This window comes from Takifugu flavidus, chromosome 18 (genome assembly GCF_003711565.1).
Source record: "Takifugu flavidus isolate HTHZ2018 chromosome 18, ASM371156v2, whole genome shotgun sequence".
In the NCBI taxonomy this organism is placed as follows: domain Eukaryota; kingdom Metazoa; phylum Chordata; class Actinopteri; order Tetraodontiformes; family Tetraodontidae; genus Takifugu; species Takifugu flavidus.
In genome coordinates this window covers 1082501-1100688 of record NC_079537.1, presented here as the reverse complement: position 1 = coordinate 1100688, position 18188 = coordinate 1082501, and the positions used below count along the sequence as shown (strand labels likewise).

The 18188-nt window shown below is 41.7% G+C and overlaps 1 protein-coding gene across 4 annotated transcripts in view; it reads left to right on the top strand.

The window, feature by feature from the left end:
* The window catches only part of rbfox1 (RNA binding fox-1 homolog 1), a 202197-nt gene that overhangs the window by 13946 nt on the left and 170063 nt on the right, over positions 1 to 18188 (top strand). For all 4 annotated transcript variants that reach the window (XM_057014183.1, XM_057014188.1, XM_057014182.1 and 1 more), the window contains exon 2: positions 17257 to 17301. The gene's annotated coding sequence lies outside the window, so the exon portion shown is untranslated. The remainder of the gene's footprint in view (positions 1 to 17256; positions 17302 to 18188) is intronic.

The window sequence follows — 18188 nt, the reverse complement described above, 5'->3', positions numbered from 1 at the left end:
TTCTATGGTTTTGAAGTTTTACAGGATGGCAAATGCTGACTTATATGTGGATTTGAACTGTGTTCTGGAGATTGATTACACTAAGAACTCAGGGTTAGCACGAGTTGCGGCTGTGTGGCCCGTTGACATGTGTTTTCATTTATCCCAAAGCCTCCAGTGGCCCAAAGCCTCCAATGAGCTGTCTCCTGCTGTCCTGCATCAGGGCTTTTCAAGGATACAACCTGGTGGTTACATGTCAGCTGAGTCGCCTCCTTTTAAGGTCATAAAACCAACACGTTCTGTCACAGTTAAGTGAAATTTAGGAAGCATCCTTGGTCAGTTTTGTCTTGAGTATATATAGGTTTTACCTTACTGCATTTAGCCCTGTTGGCCACGCATTTTTGATCCTTTGAAAACAACACAACTCTTGAGAAACAGTGCAAAACCTGATTTAATATGACAAGCGATGTGATTTGGACAAGCATAACGGTGGCTACTGCTATAAAATTCCGAGCCGGCACATTTCAGGATCCATCAGTTTTATGTTTTTGTCGGTTAGTTTATCTTTTTAATTTAGCTTGGTGTTTGTCTTGTGTTCCTGGTCTGTGCCCATGTCTTCTGTTTTCCTCAGTGGACTCATTCTTCCCTTCTGACTGAAATGTTCCCCTCTCTGTTATGGTGTCCTTTTGTATATAAGCTGTGTTCTTCTTCAGTGCTCTCCAGCAATGTCTCTTTCAAGTGTTGTTCGACTGCATTTACAGATGGTTTGACCTTGTACGTTAGCCTAGCCACTTGCTTTTTTTGCCCTGTGTGGATTGGTACCTCAGTGCTAACCAACTCCATCTGTGCCTTTCCCCCCCGACTGTCTGTTAATGTTGACTCTGCAGTCAGATCCTTACAGTTCATATCGTTCTGTGATTGGTCAAGATGCTATCCTGTGGCCACCTCCATATGAGAACAGATCAGTTGTGCCGGCAACATGGGGAAGTGCTAGCACCTGTGACTGTGCCGCTAATGTTACTGCTGCCCCCATGCACAGGAGACAAACTATTCTTAGATCAAATGTCCTTTGTCCCAGTGCTGTTATCGGTCCTTGCTGGTTTTGATTAGACGCAGATACAAGCATCCTAAGTCTGTGTGGAAGATCTCATCTAAAATTGTGTCAAGTTATAAGGAAAGATTCTCTTTCACAAACAAAATGTGGACTCATCCTGCAGCCATAGTCTTTTCCCTTTCACCCCAGATCCTCGCACGTGTTTTCTTTTCAAGGGATGTCCATGAGTAAAAGATGGCAGGATAACTGTTGGGCTGGTTATGAAGCCTTTCATTGTATGGTGACAGTTCAACTATTTGACAGGATCGGTTATTTTGACCAGATGAAGTTTCCATTACATTTTGGTGCTGAATGCAACTCCAGGCTGGATCCCAGGGATACTGACTTACTCAGTATTGTTGCAGACAGCTAGTTTGGGCTCTATATAGAGAGATTATTGCATCGCTGTAGCTGACCTGAGTTCAGCTCCTGCACTGGACATCTGCTGTTTTTTTCTTCCTACTGCTCCCCTGCTTCTTCTCTGTCTTTACTGCCTCTTTCCCATAAAGAATAATGGGAAACTATCTAATTATCCTACCAAATGCTGCCAAATCCAAACACTGTGGTCAGGTTACCCTATTGTCTTTATACTGTTTTATATAGATACGTGGGGGCAATTTCTATCTTCTACCTCCAAGTGCTTTCTGGTTTGTGAAAGCATGGAGCCAGAATGAGGAATCAAGTGACTGAGATAAATAGTATTGCAAATGTTAGAACTCATCATGCTGGTGTGAGGCTGGCCTGCTCTGTTTGCCCTCATTAGGAAGCGTTGTCATTTATCGACACGGATTGCTAATGGCCACGTGCACATTTCTGACTGAAGCAATGGTCAACAAACAGGAACACAGCCCCCTTTAACGTCCATTTGGTGCAACCTCATACTCCGGGAAGAGACGAAAATAACAGGAGAAAAGCAAATAAATAATGAAACGTTTAATCTTCCGTACATTTACATCTGAAGAGCAGGGTTTGTGCACGCGCGTGCGTGTGTTTTCAGCCTCCATGACAGATGCTCAGCGTCTTGCGTGGGCTTCCTAATTAATGTGAATGTGCGAGTCTGTTTCTTTGTGTGTCAAGGACCCCTGGAGAATGCTGTTTTCCTCATTTGTGGTGACAAATAGGGAGCCTGTGGAGAAAGGGCGACGCTCCGCGCTGTATCGCAGTTGACCCTTGACATCTCATTTGAGCCTGATAGATGGGTGTAGTGGCAGGATGCTGTTTCCCATCTGAAGAAATGACCAGGTGCCTGCTCTCTCTCTCTCTCTCTCTCTCTCTCTCTCTCTCTCTCTCTCTCTCTCGCTCTCTCTCTCTCTCTCTCTCTCTCTCCAAAAAACCTCCCCCAGCACTGAGCCACCCCCCTGCACGGGAAGCCATTACAGAATAGGTACCAGGTGGAGGCAAGACTTAATGTTTTTGGCCTGGTTCATTTTCATGCTCATGGCGAATTCAACACAGCCTTGGTGGCAACCCTCCTGATTAGTGTCACTTTATGTAAAGGCATCTAAACACATGAGATTATATACACACACACACACACACACACACACACACACACATAATTCTTTATGTATATATATACAGTATAAATAAAAAACAAAGCATTATGTTAAAGCAAAAATGATTCAAATCAGTCACATAATCTTGTGCACCTATTATGTACATTCATTGTTGAGAATAAGACAGACACACTTTCAGTGATGTAACTGGATACAGGGAAATGTAAACGTATAGGACATATACGAGTTTTCCTTTGTTTGACCTGGCACATAGCTGCTGTCCACTGCAACTATTGGATGAAGGCTTGTCTGTGGTCATCAGCAACCCATCAACCCTGTCCTTGGATGGGTCTTGAGCTTTAATTAACTCTGGAATACATCAGAAAATAATCATTGTTTCACCACAGAGGTGGGGGCAAGTCATAAAATGTGCATGTGTCTGTTTTTGTGTGTGTGTGTGTGTGCGTGTGTGTGTGTGTGTGTGTGTGTGAGAGAGAGAGAGAATTTACTGCAGTCACCTCTCATTCTCTGTAAGAGCACACTGGCCGACTGAAACATTTATTAAGATGGACAAAACTAATAAGAATGTGTTTAACATATACAGAATTCATATTTTACACATATAAAATGATGCAGACTATGTTGAAATGGTAACAATGATCACATCAGTGGATGAAAAACAAACCTGATAATGCAGGTTAGCGCCTGTATCTACATTGTCTTCAATAACACAATTAACATAAGATTTATTCTCGTTTATCCATTAAATATCTTCATGTAAACAAATAATGCAGCAGCAGCTATTGTCTCTGCCATAGCTATTTCTGCTCAAAACAATCCTCTACAAGAAAGATCATGGAACCACTTTTACACAGAAAAAAGATGCCGTTTTGGGTCGATTTTTACAAATCCGCCTACGTCAGTCTCCTTATATCCACACCTCTGTGCAAAACACTCCGGTGCATAGTGGAATAAATGTTCATTGTTTGGTTATTTTTTTCCCCCAATATGAAACAAATGCAGAGCGCCCAGACGCTGGCAGCATGACAGCAGAATTACCAGGAGGAAGATAGCAGTGCTATCTTCATTAACTCTGCCCAGAAAGTCCCTCCATCATTTTGCAGGAAGTATCCAACAGTTAGAGTAAAACCAGCTGTGACACAGTAGAAAAGCCTGTTTCTTGATGGGATTTTGGGCATAACAGACTGAGTGTTGGTATATTTTGTATGTTTCCTCCTTGTATGTTTCCTCCAGAGGTGATTTATGATGACGTGACAACAGTATTATTTTGGTCACTGAACCTCATTCTCTGTGTGTTCCTGTCCAGTTATTTGCTCCCTGGTAGAACAACAATGATGGGCGTGGCCAGGTGTTACTAAACTGTTAATATTCGGAAACGTATATGCTAAATGCTACAATTGACCCAAACCTACCATAACCCAAACAAGGGAAACAAACACCCTCGTCACAGCTCACTGTCACAGCTCACGCTGGATTCGAAAGCATTAGGACAAATGTGTCCTCCTGCAAGAAAATTTGATACTGTTAATTTAATTAAGATAAATCATTTTTACAAGGAGTGGATGTCATTTTTAAATAAACAGCGCTCTACCGCATTGATAACTAATGTTTTGCTTCTAACTTGTCATCCTCCACATTTTTCATCATCACCGTCCAGTGTTATATCCTAACTGTCTTCCCGTCCCCAGAGACAATAATTACAGGCAGCTCCGCCGGAGAATTGTTCTGATGCCACAATGGGTATTTATACTCCAAAGCGCTGAACTTGTTTGTTGGCGACATCAGTCACTTGCAGTCTTCCTGAGACAATAATAGAGTGGAGAGATAAGACAAAGCATTTGATATTCAAATTGAATTGGAACACAAGTAAGAGGTAGTGCCAAACCCGCACCGCGCGGGGCGTCGGCGGGGAGATCGAGGTAAGTGGATCCAAGGCCATCAAAGAGTGCCACTGTAAATATAGAAAAGTAGAAAATAATCTGTCAGAGGGAATAGTTTGAATGGACAGAATGTGTCTTTTAAGGGCTTGACTTCACAACATTGTAGCCCTGTGGTGTAATGATCGTTAGGCTGTATGTACACAGCAGTTGCGTTTAAGGAACTAAATCTGGTGAGACTGAAAAGAAGAGGGTGCACAATCTCTAAATGATAGCTACTAATTACCTACCGCTCATGGTTAATGGTGATAAGATTCTCTCTAATGTTATGAGCACACTGTTGGGTGGAAAAATCAAAAAGGCAAAATCACAATGTATGATCATGTGACCTCAGATAGGCAGCGTATGAGGAATCGTGTTATTTAACAGATCTAATTGAAGTATATTTTATCAATGTGTATAATGTTTGCTCCAAAAACTTACATCATCATTAATGCCAGCTCACATCATCAACTGGGCCACCTGCAACACTGGAATATGTAGGCTTGTTAAGTTATTATATAAAGGGCTCAGTGGGTGTTCTCTGCCCCCCCACAGACCCTCTGGATGTTCTTTAGAAATCATTTTCAATGATTTTTCATCCCGAAATGTAATATGAGGTAAATACAACGCTTAAATTGCAATTATAATCCACAGAAAGCTAATTCAAAGGGCTTTTATTTCAGTACCCTAGTTAGCAGTACAAAGCCACAGTATTCGCCGCCTCCATCAATTACCAGCAGCAGCTGAAGACAAGGAATTAATCCACGGAGAGTAACTCTGCACACCTCAAAGCTCTTGATGGGATGTTTTATCGGCGCCACAACATTAGAGATGGTGCGCTTGTATGGTGTTGTGCATAAAATGCATCAGATTTTAGTGTTCCCAACGCAATAAAGTTTTCTTCTCCGCTATCTATGTCTATCTGTTTATTTGGGTTTGAATCAGGAAGATCAGATGTGACAGATGAGGAGGCACCTTTCTGCCTAGGGTTCATATTCAAGAAATGCACATTAAAAATTGATGGTTCTCACTTCTGTGTGCTTTGTCCTCTGCTCCTCTCTCTCTCTCTCATCATTATTTTCCCAGCACACTTCCCTCGATCTTCAGACGTAAGCTGACTATTGTCTGGCTTATCTAACTCGAGCTTAATCAGAGGCGCACACGCGCTGCCACAGTAAGATGTCAGAGAGGCGAAATGGGGCCAGGAGACGGAGGAGCGCTGAGAAAATAATCATGGAGAGGAAAGAGAATGTTATTGGAGCAATATGTGACCCACGTACAAAGACCCCGGCTGATCCGTGGGTTCCGTTTTGGGTTCTCTTTTACAGTGTTGGTTAAATTGTAAGTAAACGTATGAGCCATCTGTACTCTCAATGATTTTGGAACATGCAGAAAACCTCAGTGAGATACAGGAGCTCGACCTCTTATCTCAGAGATCTACAGCTATGTCCCCTCCCTGAGATTCAGTTCTAGTAGCCACGCTGTCAGTTATTATCTCACTTTTACTCCCGTTGACCCTTGTACGAGTGGCTGGAGCTGTTGAGATAATGACGGGATCCAGTGATATTGGTTCGGTTTGGACAGTTCGTATGAGCGCGTGCATTGTGCTCACTGACAGTCAATAAAGGTAAAGCAGTGAGCTAAGTGTTAACATTCTGCCATTTGTATATATTTGATAAAGAATAGCTCATTAATTTTCTTCCTCAACTGCGGCCGTAATTGGAACCTTTGCAGAACTGATTTATCTCAGCAGATAACAAGCCGGCCCTCACGTATCAACAGCAGCGCTGCATAAAACCCCTTTCAAGAAAAAATAATGACATTGACAGGGGGAAAAAATAGTTCCTTAATGCTAATAACTTTGAACGCAGTTTTTATTTCGGTCTTTGCAAGACTATTGACTATTCCAAGCACAGCTCGGGCATTAAAACATGAAATGAAACTCGAGTATGAGGAAGAGAGGGTGGCTTTTTCAACAGAAACAAACAAACAACAAGCGCGGTTATCCCTTTGCCAAGTCCAGAGTTGCTTCGCGAGCATCTGAAATGGTCGCTCTGTGTTCAGCGCTTGAATGAATGCCAGGCGATCCACTTCCAGCCTTCCAGCCATATGTTGCAGTCATCATTGCTGGTCCTCTGGTTGTCAGAACAAACTGGAGCTTAACACCGCCTCAAATCACCAGATCCAGTATGTTCATCCATCACTGTCTGGTTCGGATCGGCGACCAAACATGGGAACAGACTGCAGCAGTCAGGACGTAATAGGAGTCAGGAAATGGGCAGAAAACAACATTGCAGATCCATTATGCCGTGAATACAATCTGTCACCACAAGCTGTCTAAACTGCTAGCACGCTCTATTCTCCAAAACATCAAACAGTGGAGAGAACAGCTTCTTTCCACAGTCCAGAACCCTGGAACACTGAAACGCTGACTTGTTGTCCTGTATTGTAAATATGTGCGACCATCCACCCAAAGTCACTTTTATTAAACATGCTTGATTATTGGCTCCATTCTTATTAAAATTCATTGTAAACATCATTTATATATCTGTTAGATAAGTCTGTATTGTGTCATATGTTTTATATATTTTTCTAATTTTCTTGTGCAGAAAAATGTTCATCTCAATCAAAAAACAGAGGACGGTTATCGAACCCAGCCCAGCAATTTCCTTTTTGCATTATAATGATGGTCAGTTTGTTTAACGTGATTAATGTAAATGAGGGGAGCCCCCACTCACCCTTGAAATTGAAAGTGTGGATGGAAAAAGGGACTAATTGGAACACAGCTGGAGGATTTTTACAACTGCAGGGGGCGGTTTTTCAGGCATTGTTTTTCAAAGCTGCAACACAACAGGTTTTGGATGGTAGTGGGTTGCGTGGCGTTCTGTGAAAAAGGTAACAGCATGTGTGGACTGAGAAAAGGACAAAAGTTATCCTGAGTGTCATCACAGACAAAAAATACCCAATAAACTTTGATCCCTAGCCTAGAAACAGTTACAGCTCGCTAACTTTGTGGCAAATATCCTTTAAGAATGTTGAGATAATATTTTTGCGTGAGGAGAAACCATGATTTATTCTTTTTAACAGTATTTTAACAGTGACTACTGGAGACAGAAAGATCACCTGCCCCTGTAGGTTGGCACAATGTCATGATGTCATGCTAGAGATTCATTTATTTAAAATATTATGCTCTATTTTTTATTTTTCTAATTGCAGTGGAAGATTTTTGTTCCCTTTTACTGTAAAATGCCCTTGGCCTACATGATTAATGCTTTTCTGGCATTATGTTAAGAGCGATTCAGCTCCAACCCTGGGAAACAGGCAAGCAATTAAAAGTTTATTAGCCATTCAAGACCAAAAATAATTACTGCTCCTGCACCATTGTGTTTTACAAAATAGCTGCAAGCTGCAATCATAAGCTGTCTGTAGTCACTCGTGTCCACAAACACATCTTTCATTGCGTTGTGACACACTAGGCTTCAACCAGAGGGCTTGAATCAAACACCTCTCCATTATCAGGAGAAGAAGATTGCCTTGATTTACTTCATGCCCTCCAGAGTCCTCAAATATAATCTCTTTTCTCTCCAGGTTCTTTTAAGGTTGTGGAAAAAGACATTATGTGCATATTTTATAGAAAAAAACCCAAAACCCAAGTAAGTACGCTTAATTACACTGTTGGTAAAGAGACAGAGTAGGTTGCATCATGGACGTGAGATGGCTGCAGCAAAGCTATAGAAGCTTGTTCTTCAGCTCATAGGACTTGAATAGAGATGACTTGAATTCTTTCTCCATTATTGACTCCATCCATCCATCATCCATCCATCCATCCATCCATCCATCCATCCATCCATCCATCCATCCATCATCCATCCATCCATCTATCCATTTATTTATTAATTTATTAACATTTATAATTATAAATAAATTGACATAAAATAAATTGACCCACCCACCCATCAATCCTTGAAGGTCTACCATAGTTTTATAAGTACAAAACCAAACCTGTTATTAGTCGTCCCAGTTTGAACAATCACAGTCATTGTGAGCCACAGGAGCACCTGCGTTACCTTGTTCACCAGAACTCTGGGTCGTTTGGTTGACGAGGTCAGCAAAGGTGGGAATTTAGTCAATATGCCTTAAGGTGAAACACATTTCAGATGTTGCCCTGAAGTTGGTCTTCATCATTCAAACTCTCAGCAATGTATTTAAATAAACTGGACTTTTTTCTAAGATGTGAAACAATTTTCTCTGCATCCTCATCTGATACTAGTTGAAATACACTTGCCAGGAAGGGTGGTACCGTGTAGGTTGCATATGCTCACCAACTGATGCTGAATATTTGATGATTATATTAATTTAGAAATTATTATGTTGCAGGTTTTATCAAATGGTGACAGGGTATTGACCATTAGATTTTATGTCACATAGACGAAGACTCTTGTAGTCTGCAGTTCAATGCTGGATTCATTCTGTCATAAAAACCACGCAAGCTAGTTTCTTGGTATTTGCTCTTTCCAAGTAAGAAAGGAGAGTTGAAAACTTTAAACAGTTAAACTAGTTCATTAAGCTCCCATTGTTGTAGTTCTGAGCTTCTTCCACTGGTTTCAGTATGAGCGGAGCTACATATGATTAAAAGGTTACTGCCTACGTACACATCTGCCATGAATGTGACAATATTTAGCTTTAAGGCAAAGATTGGATTCAATGACACTGACAGTTTGACCAACCTTCCACAAAAACGTCTTTGTTTATCTACCTTTGTCCTTGACAAACAGCACTCGTGTCCAGTTGTTCAATCCTTAAGTCTGACAAACAGTTAACAGCCATCATGAACCTAGTGAGCCAAGCTTTTTAAAATCTGCATTATGTAATGCAGGTAGTATGATTACTACCCTTACCATGTGATTATGCAAGATCTGTGTGTGTGTGTGTGTGTGTGTATGTGTGTGTGTGTGTGTGTATGTGTGTGTGTGTGTTTTGAAGGGACTCGGTTAACCCTGACTTGCCCTGAGGTGATCCAGTGCTCTTCAACTTGATTTAGTGCAAGGAGATCAGGAGATGAGAGGCTGCCCTGTGTGGGAAAAACTATATATTGTATATATACTCCCTGCTTTAAGACAGGCACACACACAAACACACACACACACACGCACACACACACACACACAGACAGATGGTTGTGTTGTGAAAGCTTTGCAGGGCCGTTATCAGTGTACCCCGGCTGCTGTTGATGTATTATACTCAGGAAGTCATAGTATTACATTTAGCATCAAAAGAAAAAAACTTTTCTCATTCAGAAGAAGGATTTCTATTCTTTTCTTAAAATCTAAAAACACAGAGCAACAGACAACGCATGTGAATCCATATCTGAACAGTCTAAAACAACTATAATTAAATAAGAAAAAAAACTGATGCAGCAGGGATGGGCGGAATATGGAAGTGGACAGATAATCTTTAGCCTTGCACTGTAGTTTGCTGCTACATGAAGGTCTGTGAGGTCAATACACGACTTCCAATGCTTTAAAAATGATCTAGGTATTCTACAAATTGTGTTGAGGCATAATATCTAATACATATTTATGTCTTAGTAAGTATTTTTTCAGTTTTTGTTACTTTTTAGTCCTGCGCATAAATCTGGCTTCAGAATATTGCTGTTATGTATTAGTAAAATGTATTATGAAGATAAGACGCACAATTTCAGTATAATTGTAAGATCCTTTGGCCACTATCAAAGAGTTCTAGGAAAGACAATGCTGGGGTTTATTCTTGTTTTGTCCATTTGTCTGACTGGAGCCAGTTGGCTTTTCTGTGTGCCACATTATACAAAGAAGCACAAAAGCTCGTTAGCAAAGGTTATTTCACGCCATAAAAAACACATTTAGGCAAATGCTTTCCGAGATCTGTTACGAAAAACCAAACCCACAGGATTACATTCAATAATCCTGCTACTGGTGCAATTTCTTTTTAAAGTTCTTTTTAAATGAATGTTTTTACTCACCACTGTTTGGGAGCACAGCGAGCTCTCCTCACTGGATTCACCGAAGCCAACGGAGGTAAAATTTGGTCTTTGTTTGGTTTTTATTTGAAACCAAATCACACACCGAGGCGAGATAAATGCGCGGCCACATTTATGTTGACAACCCTTAAGGGTCCCATTATATCACGAATGGCTTAAAACTGTATGAATGATAGGTCTTGTGTCAGTATGCCCGTTATAATCCTTCCAACCCCCCTGTGGGAGATCAACTTGCTTTCATGGCACAAACAAGTCGACAGGAAACGGCGACCCTTCCCTGATTATTGTTTCTGACCTTACAGCGCGTCCACCGACACAAAGGCATCACGTTACTAAACAAGCATCACATTGTGGCAACATCAAACCGTAAGTCATCCCGATTATTATTGTAAAGATAACTGGACTTGTAGAAATAATGCAGTGTGTGAGAGAGATTGATGGAGCTTGTGCAGCTAATATTGTTGTTGCAGACGCACACACACACACACACACACAGCCATAGACACATGCACTCCTGCCGTATTTTGTATTTTTTCCATTTCCTTTTTTCCCCCTCATCTAATTTTACACTTTCTGCTTCCTCCAAGCTGCTCTCTCCTGCTTTGCTCTCATTTTTCCACTGTCCTTATCTATTTTCAGGACATTCATCTGCTGCTGGTCTCAACAGTGTTTGTGTTTTCCTCTGACTTCCCATATTTCTTTGGCTTTGAGTGGAGACGTTATCTCTCCCTTTACAGTCAGAAACACCAAAACATACAATCACGGGGTGGAAAAGGAGCCAGGTGAAAGGACAGAGATGCTAACCTTTTATTTTATTTCTGTTATGGTGTAGGAATGGGATTTAAGAGGGGATGGATAGAGCACACAAAAGGAGGAGGATAATGGAACAATGAATGCATCATTCAGCGCTGGTGCACTGGTGTACTTACTTCCAAAGTGACCAAAGATGAAGGTTCCACTGTCACAGCATCCTCCTCCACCTCTCCCGAGTTGCTTCTTGCTTTGTATTCATGCAAAAGGAATTTTTAATCATCTCTCGCTGCTCAAAACTGTCTGCCTGTCACTCTCAGGGGGTTACAGTTGCAGCACTTTTCCCCGTTGCCTTCTGTTTTAATGATATTTCAACTGATCTTTCTTGCAGTTTTTATCGTCTGTGAAGAGGAAATACTGCTTTTGCACAGGGGCAAAGGTCAAAGGGCAAGGTCAACATAGCATAATATCAGATATTGCAAATTCAGTATCTTGAGAAGGTTTTATTACACCCCTGTCTCAAGGATGAATCGGTTCCTCAAGGTGAAAGGTCAAGATTCCCCACACCACCATGGTCCATTCTGTATTGTGAACACATGACCTTAATTAGTTCTTCGGCACCGATATTCAGCTGGATCATTCTATTTTTGCAAGTGAAAATTCGCGGCTCTCTCGTGTCTTAGAAAGGTCATGTCTGATGAGGCTTCAATTATTAAAACTGTGTAACGTGTGCTGAGCGCTTGGGGGGGAAACGGAAAAAATAAATAAAAAAGCCAACACAACACCTCAAATGTTGTCTCCCCATTCTAATTTTGGTCTATGTGTCGTGGAACCACCTGGCAGCTTCTCTTTTAGTTGGAATTTCTACTTGTGTGAATATGTGATGACTTTTGTGAACGTGAAAGTCGCGTCGCTTTGGTTTCAATGAGCTTATTTAGCATAAAGTCTAATTAAACTAATTCTTAAACTGAAGTTGCACAAATATCACCCTGACGTGCCAATTGGGTGTTTTGCCGAGCTTCTACAAGTTCATAGGACCACCAGTCTGAGTCGGGGCTCAGACTGGTGCCTTTCCTGATCTTAAGGTTCACTTTGATTTTTTAAACTGTAGTTGCAGTTCATTTTACAACAGAGCAGCTTTTCTCTTCTCTTTTGTAAAAATGTGTTGGATTCCTCAATTTCCCACCCTGGTTTATCATTTGTAAGGGATTCTCCTCAAGATCAACCTGGCAGGATCCCCACATACGAGTCTGTTCCTTGCTGTGGGTTTAGGTAAAACACCTCAAATGCTATTTTATTGTCAGTTTATCCAGTTCCTGTTTGTGAGCTTGTTTTCCTACCTCTCAACACATTTTTTATTTCAGTTGTTTATTTGGCAACAGGTGTGGTTCCAAGTGCTTCATATTTCAGAGGAGACTCTTTTATCGAGGCAATTTGAAAAGTCAACAAATCCAAAAATGTCAGGGTTGTACTTTAAACGGTGTGATAATCTAAATCTAATGCAGGGAAGGAAAAAGAATGGAGTGGTTTCGGAAAAGAAAGAGACTTAAATCAAGCTTATTTGCTGTTACTGATTCACTGAGTCAAACAATTTAGAGACGGAAGCTGGATTTTTCCATCTCGATCCCCCCCCCCAAAAAATCTACATCTGCTGCCTCTCATGGCATTTCATGTGTTGCTTATTCCATCATTTGCGGCCGTCATTCTGAGACGCGGCCCTTTCGGAGAGCTCAGCGTTCTCCATCTTTGTATAAAATCTGTGATTCAAGTTTGGTCCACAAATGGCAGGACGGAGCATTTGCCAGCAGAGCGCTGCAGCGTTACGAGTCGCCCGTCTCGTTCATTTCCATGAAGAATGCAGGTGTTTCACATGCCATGCGGTAATTAAATGCGTAGCTTAAATGTGGTGTAATCCTGTAGCGGACAAGCGTGCTCCTGCACCTGAAGACTGAGACATTTCCCCACCATTATTGGGCTTATTACATTCCCAACACCTTTCACATCAGTAAGTCCATATCCAGCACATGCTGCAGTGTTGGAAACGGACATCTGTTCTGTGAGAGTGGCTCCCAGCAGGGAGAATCTCAACGAAGCTCTCATATCAATCGTGAAATGCGATAAAGTAAACAGAAGGTAAGCAGATCAAAAAAACAAAACAACAACAACAAAAAGCCTGCGACAGGCGCTCTGTCCTGAGGCTCCCAACAGGACGGCCCTTCAATCTGGATGCGCTTTTAATTTTTATAGATTCACCACAGCGGCTGTTCTGCTCATTGTGCTGCCCGGATGCGACTGTGCCGGGGGTTTTTGTCAAAGGCAGGTGGCAGAAAGTGGAATATGCATCTAAATAACCTTTACATCTGATGCCTATTAACTTGCAATGAGCTTGACTTTTTCCACTCAAAATGCTAATACCGACATGTCGGGAAGAAAGTAGTCATCCGTCTATGTAGTGCTGCTACTTGTTCAATTATAATACTAATTCAGAGGCAGTCTGACTGATGAGAGTTTTTAATTATAATCATGCTGCATGACCAGCGTGATAAATGACGGAATTAAGGGGCCTAAAGTTTGATAAATGTTGTTGATTGTGGAAATCAGTCCCATCAAGGCCAGTTTTATGTTTGTCTGCTGGGGGCGGGGCGGGGCTAATGTATGGCCTTTGTTAGGGCGTACACTATGTTATGTGGCATAATACAGCACTATCATGTTGGCTAGTGGAGCTATTATGTATCACAGTCATTTTGATTAAAATGTTGCATTTGTTAAATGGTTCTGGGATGCTTTTAATTCCTGATGGCTGCAGCCTCATTCTTATGTGAGTGGTCATGTCGTATTGATATGAGCTGCAGTTGTTAATCAAACGTATGCAAACTGAAATTTAAACTGAAACTATAACATATTCGAGGCACCGAGTCCCCCCAAGCATACTTAATGCCTTGTTAAATTTGATATTTTACTCTGCAAAATTGTCCTGACTGATGTTTGAGCTCCTCTAATTGGGCAGTCATCTGTAAAGATGGACCAGGTCTGACTGAGCTTCCTGATACGGATACGTCGCCCATCTTTATCCACGTAGATGAGATGCGATTGCTCAGAGAGTGCGCATCTCAGACCAGGTTTATTAAATTCAACTCCACAGCATAAATTCTCCCCCTTGCATTCAGCATGAAAAGAGCTGGAATACATTAGGCAACTGATAGCCAACCCTGCTACACAACATTGCTAATGGATATGTAGGTTATTTATCCATTGCAGCTGATTTTTAAGATGCTAGTTCCAAAGCTAAACCTATCGCCATCCCTGCACCCCACAGGAACAGGCTGCAGTCGTTTTGGGCGATATCTATTGATCTGAACTGTTCATTAATATGGTCCTGTTTCTATACAGTTTTAGAGACAATTAATCTGGTTTGATTAATATTATCTGCAAATGCTTTAAGCTATTTTAGCGGCACCCATGAGGGCCACATTATTGTTCATCTGTTTTTGGACATTCTTTTAAACCCACCAGCCCGTCTCCCAGCATCTTTAATGCAGTTGAACTGGTTCAGTCACAACATAGAGTCCCGCAAGTTTATGTCCAGACCAATAAAAGCAGATATGAGTTAGATTGGAATTGAATGGGGGAGAATGAGATAAAAATGAGAGAGTGGGAGAGATGAGAGATTGATGAAATTCATTTCATAGCTCAGAGAGTGATGCTGGCACTGCTCCATGTCTGCAAATGGACTCATCTAAAAGAGGTTGGGGGTCAATTTACTTTCCATTCAGCTCCTTAAGGAACGAGTTCTTTCTACTTCAACCTAAAATACTTACGAACCAAAAGGAATGTTCTCTTAACTGGGATACACCTGCAATATTTATTACCAGCAGCAGTTAAAGAAGCGTGCTTATTTGCACATTTCAGCAAAATCAAAAGAATTCATTTATTAAGAAAATACATTAAATAGATACAGAAAAACACTGAAGCCTTTAGATTTATTCATTAGCTGTCAACTCTGGTGAAAACACAAATGGCTAAAAGGTAAAATGAGCAGATTCCTGCATGCTAGCCTTGTTTAATAGCTCACCCCAACAGATGAGGCCTCATCAGAATCACTGCAGATTTTGCCAGGAGTCCCTTCTTGTTGTCTTTGTCCCTCAATAACGAGGAACTGATTTACTTTCAGGAATGCAGCGTTGGAGGAATAATAAAGGTTGTAAGGACTGGCGGTGACAGCAGAACCCTTCAGGTTTTACAGCATTCTGCCACTCAGCAAGGTGTTTTCAAATGGGTTTGCCCCTTTTAAGGTTTCCAGGTTTTTAGACTTTTGAGGATCGGGGAAGGTGGAGACCTCTGAGATGATTTGTCCAAAATTGGTCCATGTGTCCTGTGACTCCTTTGGATATTTGTAGATCTCCACTGACAACAAGGTTAACTTTGCTGTGGCGGCTCTTCAGAAGTCCACCGTGGACTCTGCTGGACGGCAGAGTCCGAATCACGAGGAGGAAATGATCCAGAAGGTGACTTTATCGGCTCCTGGACCTGCTCCAGCTGTTTGAACATGTGTGCTTGTTAAAGTGAGTCAGGGATAACAGCTTTTCGGAGAGGATCTGTTGGCAGGCCGGTAAGACCTGGCGCGCACGCGCTCGCGCGCGTCACACTTGCTCAAACACGCGACGCTCCACTTGTGTGGCTGTTTGTGTAGATGTTGGTGTGCCGGGGCGGCAGATGGCAATGATCTGCTTACCTGTGTGTGGGAGATAACTGGTTGATTAGGAAGATGAGTCAAACAGTCAATGATGAAATACGACTCGTGCAAACAGTAAACACCCCTTTCTCATTAAGATAGCGGTATCAGGCTGGCAGCGCGGATGTGCACTCTCACTGTCTGGCTCCAAGTGGACTGGTTTGTAGGGTTTTTGTTTGTTTGTTTGTTGTTGTTTACCTGTCTGTCAACCTAATAGTCTCCTTGCTCTGAAGCTTCTCCCTGTGTACCACGCAGCCGTTAAATGGGTTAGGTTAAATAAAAGGTGGCTGCATTGGATCTGACGCGAGGGGGAGTTGGGAGGCAGCGAGGGATGGTTGCAATTCAAGTTATGATCATAAGAGCTAGCTACAAGCGAGTGAGGTCGCCCAACTTCCTACGCAAGACAAATAAGCTTTATTTTCACGGCCACTTATTTTTAGGCAGCAGTAAAAAAGTACAGAACATGTTGCACAGAACAGGTGCATGTTGGGACAGACCTAGGAGTGCATTTCTTTTTTTTAGTAGGTGAACATGAGATCAGGGACAAGGCCAGCAGAACCCCCTGAACAACCCCCAAATACATCTTTTTTGGACCATATTGATAGAAATATTTGTCTATTTTTGGGCACTTTTTGGGACTCCAGGAAATGTAAGGCCCGATTTTCTACAAAAACCTGGAAAATCACCTGTAATCACCAGCGCGACAGCCTACACTCTCTCTTCAGGGGATTTTGCAAGTGCTGGCTGCTAGGGAGCGTGTGCGCACTGGTGCATGAGCTGCATGAGGAGCGACACTGCAGTGCACTGCTGTGGCATCTTTCTTCTTACTGTTGCTGACCCGTCCACGCACCCTGACACGGAAGGACGGGCCAGTGTTTTAAATCTTAGCTAAGTCTGCATTAAGTGTCATTTTGTTGTCAGTTTGAGCACTTCCTTGTTAAAAAAGCCATAAACGGCCATTTTCAGGTATATTTTATCTACAGTGTTCCTGAAACACACTGTTAACAAAGTGAGTGTACTTCTACCACAAGTGACATAATGTCTACAACACTTGACTACAGATCAAGATGGTCTTCTTTTAAAATAAACAACAACAAATAAACAGTCCAATTCGATGGCAGCCTTTTCTCCCCGCCTTCCATTGTGAAATTTCAATTTCTGCATCAATTGTTGGGTGGACTGAAGATAATGTTGATACATTTCGAGTCTGCTGACGGATTCTAAGTAAATGTTGTCTTTTCCCCCCACAGTTGCTGGAAGAGAACAACCACTGGAGATACAGCGACAGCAACTCGGTGAGTCCAGCAACGTCAGGTTGCTTGTGATTTATCGGCTCCTCCCGTTTTAATTCACCTAGTCCTCCCCGAGTCTGGCTCCCAAAGCCCACATTATCAGCCAGTTAATCCTTCTTTCTCTTTAAAACAAAACCTTTTTATCCAGCCACTTAGGTTAATGACAGATCATTTTGCATGATAACAGGGTCAGCGAATAAAGTTTGTTTTCAGGGATAAAAGCAAATGACTTTGAAGTGTGTTAAATGTGTAAAATCACAATAATCTAAGAGTTTTGGGTCATTTGTGGTGTCCGGACCTGTGATGAAATGATCTTCTGCTGGAGTCATCTTGGCCAAATAATCAGTTCATATCAGTTTCAGTGGAATCGTGTGCACAAGTTTTGTGTAGCGAGCTGCTTTATTAGACATGAGATACACGTGTTATACATGTATAATATATATTAATATATTATACATAATATATCTTCATTTACAGCACTGTCGTAAAAGTCAGAAATTTTAAGTCGTGTTTACTTCTTCCTGCGTTAAATTTTGTGGGGTTCTGTTTCTTTCAGCATGGCTGCTTGTAACCATTGTTGCTAGGTTACAGACAGCCATCCTGGAAGGAGCGCACTAAACTCAGCGTAAGCTCTCTGTTCCGTCTGGGTGAAATACACACCTTGACTGTGGAGAGTGCAGGTGATGATACCTTTCTGATTTTTGGCTGCGCAGTAGATCACAGATCAAAGAATAAATGTACAAATGAATATAGAATAATAAATCAAAAGAATGAATTAAGCAAAATCACATGTCAGAAAACCTAGAATTGTGCAATTGTCTTCAAATCATTTCTTCTTACTTCTTACATAGTTTAAAAGCTACAATGAAACCTCAGGTGTCCTCAAACCC